Here is a 5,958-nt window from a genome sequence, read left to right on the forward strand (position 1 = left end):
GGAGAGAGGACGGGGTTTAAAAAAATGGAGGAACTCAAAGCAATCATAAAAAGTCGTCCAGTATTACTTGTTATACGATAGTCTCTTGTCTATATTTTTAAGCCTAGAGCGGCGAAATGAATTTCTTTCAAATTATATCTTTCGCCATTGCATATTTGGTTTTAACTGCAGTTCTAATTGTTTTAACCCCGCGACATAATATACTTTTATACTATTTGATAACCCAAAATGTTATGGGCTCATTGTTGCATGCAAAATTACAGTACTTTCAAATCAACGCAAAATATTTTTCATCTGTTAATCAAGCTCATAGTGGAGTTCGTTTATCAGACCAAAGATTATTTTGTGTACGTCTGATTAGAGAATAGTCGATACTTGTTTGTAAATGTTTTAAGAAAGAAACTAGACTACAGTAATCCCGTCTCGTTATCGATCCTCATTGTGCATTGTGCGTGCTCAGTGCAAATCTCAGTATATGCACGTATTTTTACTTTAACTTCTTTTTATTGATTTTTTGGCTGACAAACAACGATGAAAGAAAGACATTTTTATACAAAAACAGCTGGTTCAGAATTGTATTATCATTATTATCATCTTTAATTGGGTTTTTTCAACCCTTAGCGCATCCGAATATAAAATGCATTATCAAAGATGAATTTCTTATACACGTCGCAAAGTGGTGCGAACTGTATTGAGAATCAACTTTAATTCAAGATGTTGCCTCTATCTCTCTAAATGCGATGTCGACACATGGTATTCTGTCTTACACAAATAAAACAATTTTTAAAAAAAAGTTTGGTCAGATAAGGTTTCCTTCAAATATCGATAGACTAAGATGACCCTTCTATTTGTTCAAATGGCTCAAACTTTAGATTTTAAATAAGTCTTTGGTTTAAGCATTTTGACAAGAGGGGATGGGGGAGGGGAGGAGGGGAGGGGCGGAGAAAGGTCGCTTTCACCAATCAGTATTTGAAGTAAAAGTTTTCTGGACATAATGAAATATTAATGTTTTGTCATTGCCATGGCTATCGCTATCACTCGCTCTCACAATATCCGACTGATGTTTCACGAATGATGTTTCATTCCTGTTTGTGGTTCTTTGTTTAACAGCTAGAGAAGTGAATAGTTCCAGTATAATTAATATTGGTAAACGTCGTACATAGGTTTGTGTAAGTGTTATAACTACCAGTTATGGATGTGCCAGCCAGTTCTGCTGAACACGCAATTACACATTGCCTATAATATGCAGATGCTCTATAATATGCTGGAATTTACTTTGGATTTTCAATCAACCAGACGTAATCGACAATAGACCTCTATTTACCCCTATAATAACAATTTGAATTTAAAAATTCCCTTATTCAGCATCAGGGGAAGCTTTTCTTTAGATCTACCTAAATAAAAGACCTACATAATGCAGGCGTCAGCCGCAGTGTAGTGCCGTAAAGTAAGCAATAAGGGTTAAGTTTCCTGCTCAACAAATAATGTCTCTGTCACTGACATATCGTTCCACCTGCTTTAATGAAGGCCCATCTTCCATTAATCAATCTGGAGGTGTGGACACTAGTTTTTCCTTGGCTGCATTTCTTCACCCTCCTACCCCCCCCCCCCCCACCCTACCCACCCTCCCCCCCTCTCTCTCTCTCTCTCTCTCTCTCTCTCTCTCTCTCTCTCCCCCTCTCTCTCTGTCTCTCTCTCTCTCTCTCTCTCTCTCTCACTCTACCCCCACATCCACATCCACATCCCCACATCCACATCCCCACATCCACATCCCCACATCCATGTATTTTTTGTATATCCAGCTGGAATATAATTTGGATACACCCAATGCTACAGCTAATTTAATTATGAGCTTTTATGTAGCGCAATATTACTAAATTTGCCTAAAACACCCTTCGTGGATAGTAAGTAAGTCGGACTAAATGTTACTGTAATTGTGCATATCCTCTTTTAATTCAAAGTTTGCAATGCATCTTCATGGCCTTAAGGGCTTACCTAAATATATTTTTTCGACAAACTCGGATTATTTCCATTTCAAATACAGTAGTTAATTGATATATGACACTACTGACTGGGGAAAAAAAACAACCTTTTTCATACTGCTTGTGTAGAACACGCAATAAATATGGGGAAATAAAGGCTATTACGAGCAGGAACTCATTTATTTTAATTATTATACTCCTGTACTGTGGAAATTAACATAGATCAAGACGAATTTTTTGAGCCATAAACGATCAAAATCGGTCTAGTAATAAATAAAGTCTGTAGGTGTGCACAAATGAATTTGGCAACAGGACAGCCAAATGGCGATTCACAATGCCAAATGACCTTTCATTATGGGTACCATCAATATGGCATAGCAGATTTTATAAATAATTATTTGAGTGAACGGGTGATAGAATTACCCTTAATTTTTTTTTTTTAATGGTTGGCAGGTAATCGTATCTATATCAATATGTAAAAAATGTTTTTAATATTTTTAATTTGCCAGTATTTCTGTGCTCATTGGCAAAAACTTAAGCTGGGCTCTACGGAACGATTTGTTACCCCCAACCCTTTTTAAAAATTAGAATAGATACAAGGAATTTGATAACTTTAATTCAACAATAATTTTCTGGCAAACTCAGTATTATTGATAGTTCTCAGTTGACGTCACTCAGGTCTTTGTTATTGTTTTTTGCCATCCGCGATTATGAGTAATTCTCACTAAACTGACTCAACCAGACTATAAACTTTCAAGGTTACACATAGTTTTGTGTGTTGGTCCGTTATACATCCGGATGGCAATGTTGTGAGCTTCTTAGCCAAGCGCATACAAGCTATATACTCAAGAATATATGTGTAAACATCAGGTGTTTTGCGTTTTGTCTATGAGTCTATGCCTTTGGACCATGCAGTGGTCACGCGCTGTTGTATTATCTCTACAAGACTGTGGTGTGACTCTAGTTCGAGTTTCTGAAAGGTTCCACGTGGCATTGCATCAGAAGCACTTTTTTCCCATTCGTCTGATTTGTTTTGTTTATGTTTTTAAGATTAATTTGCCTGTTATCAATTATTTTTTTATCGTTTCTTTGTTTGCTTTTTTTAAATCGGTCATCGCAACAGCCTATCATTATCATATTTTTAGCTTGATCATGCTCCCATATTATAGACTAAAGCATGACAGTGGGCAACTAATCTAGATTACAATTTTGTTCGTGACTTGACTTCATGCTGCGATTAAACTTTTTTTTTTAAAATCAGAATCTTTGTGCGTGAGTGTGTGTGTGTGTGTGTGTGTGTGTGTGTGTGTCTGTGTTTGAGAGAGAGAGAGAGAGAGAGAGAGAGAGAGAGAGAGAGGGAGAGAGAGAGAGAGAGAGAGAGAGAGAGAGAGAGAGAGAGAGATTAAGAATTAAGTTGTGGATTGTGCAACAAATAATATGCAAAACTATGTTCTAGGTGCCTAATAACATTTGATTCCATTTCTAAAGAGGATTATATAATTTTAAGAGTTTTAAGTTTCAGTTTTATACCCTTTCAAATCAATGTTTTTTGAAAAGCAACACCTCTGTACATAAAGGTGTTCAGTATTATTTCCGAGAAGGGCCTATTGTATATTTTTGTCTTGACGACCTTAATCGTTCGCATAAACAAACTGTAAATAATAACAGAAGCATATTTTTATCAACTGTTCTGCCATTGGAATCCATTGAAACCTCTCCCTAGATCGATGGAATGCCAGATAAATGCATTCGAAAGTGCCAAAAACAAAAGCGATTTAAAATCCGTCGATATTTTTTTTTTTAATGAGAGTTGAAATGTATTGGGGAAAAAGGTAAGCCCAATTTATCTCAATCTTAACTCAGATACTGTTTCTAGAGTGTTATGATCTGGGCCTATGATACAAAAATATTTTTTTTAAAAACAAACAAGACAAAACGAAAAAACAAACATTCAAAAATTCTTTTCATTTTTGTTTGTTTGTTTTGTTTCGTTTTGTTTTTGGGTTGGTGTGTGTGTGTTTTTTTTTTTTTTTTTTTTTTTTTGGTGTATTTTTTTAGGCATCAATATTTTTGAGTAAGCTAAAGCTTAAAAAATCAACTTTAATTTCTTTATACGTGAATTGTGGAATTCTATTGTGTTCTCAAAATATCAAAATCCCGTATGCATTGCCAAAATGAACTATAAGGAGCCAAACTTCTTTTTTTAAATAGTCTAATTTGTGAAAATAATTTGGCATAGAAAATGACAAGCAGACCGTCAATATTTGCTTGGCGAGATCATGTGACAAAACACAGCTATTCCTCATGGTTTTATGACATTGTTGTCCTTCATTGCATCATCGCTTATCAGAAAGACATAAAGAAGTGTGGGAGTGGGAGTGTCGTCTGGCTCGAAACGTCTGAAGCACCACATGACCGGAGATAACCTGTAATCTTCCATTAATTTAAATCGAAGGGAGTTGTGGAAGGTTGTTTTGAAATGCTGAAGGATAAAAATCAATCCTATAGTCAATAAATAATATTATGGGAAAACGAGGAGTACAGAAAAGGTGTGCTATAATAATTTGTCTGATGTTTACTTTGTTATCGTGACTTTCACACAAATCGTAAACATTCCACTGTATCTGCTTTCTGCACGCCATTGACCTCGACGCTGTGAACTTGTGCTATCATGCTATCACACAGGGTTGCCAGTTTGGCATTTTAAATGCCAGATTCCAAAAATCTGGCATTTTTGAAAACCGTTTGGCATTAGAAAAATCATTTGGCATTTGGCATTTTCATTTGGCATTTTCTTTTCTTGTATATTATACTTCAAATGACACCTTTTCTTAATTATTTCTAAACGCGTAAAAACAAACATCTTCACATTTCTTTTTCATTCTTAAAATCCAACCGTGGTGTAGTGGTTTAGCACTCCACTTAGTAGTCAGTAGGTAAATAATTACCCCAACAGGAAATTTAGTATAATTCAAAAAAAAAAAAAAAAAAAAAAAAAAAAAAAAATTAAAGAAAAAGAAAAGAAAACACGCAAGCCACCAGGATATGATAGTAAATTGTCTATCAAAAGTGAGTAGTTTTCTTAGTGGGGGTGGGAGTCAACAGACTTTGGCATCTTTTTGAGTGTTTTGGCATTTTTTGAGTCTTCCCCTGGCATTTTGTTGAAAAATAATCTGGCAACCCTGCTATCACATTTAAATGAAGTAAACAATGCCACATTGATCGAGCGCTAGGAAAATGTTAATAAAGACTTCACAAATTAATACAGCTCCTGTAAATACGTCATTTCATACGACAACAAATAATTTAAGAGGAATTTTATTTTTGCTCGTTGTTTTTGTTTACCTTCTATAGTCATCATTCGAATTCGATCATTTCTCACTTTATCTTTTCTTTCCTGCCAAGTGACAACCCAACATTTTCATTTCTGCCACCTCGACTTCTTTATCTTGTTTCTTTGTTGTAGCTGCTGTCTCTAGTCCATATAATATTGCTGGTCTTTCAACTGTTGTATATATTTTCCCTCCAGTTACCTTCCTCCAATTATTCCAGCCTGCTTGTGTCCTCTTATAACCTCCATCGCATTGCTCCCATCTCCTTGTACAGTTGTTCCTAAGTAATTGAATTGGTTTGTCTCTGGCACATCCTCTTCTCCTATCTTTATTGGTGGTCCTGCTCTCTGTTGTCCGATGCACAAATACTCTGTCTTCGATCTGCTTACCCTTAATCCCCTCCTTTCCAACACCCGTCTCCAACCCTCCAGTTCTTTTCCGCCTCAGCGTTTGTATCATTTAAAAGTACTACGTCATCCGCATACATCATGTTCCATGGTGCCTCTAGTCGAATGGGTTCTGTTAGGACATCCATTACTATTATTGTAAACAGCAGTGGGCTGAGATCAGATCCCTGGTGTAATCCAACTCTTATGGATCAGTTGAGCTTGCAACTGTTTTGTTTCCTTTGTACATATCTTGGA

Source organism: Berghia stephanieae, chromosome 1 (assembly GCF_034508935.2).
Source record: "Berghia stephanieae isolate SIO BIC M18660-M18661 chromosome 1, UCSD_Bste_1.3, whole genome shotgun sequence".
Lineage (NCBI taxonomy): Eukaryota > Metazoa > Mollusca > Gastropoda > Nudibranchia > Aeolidiidae > Berghia > Berghia stephanieae.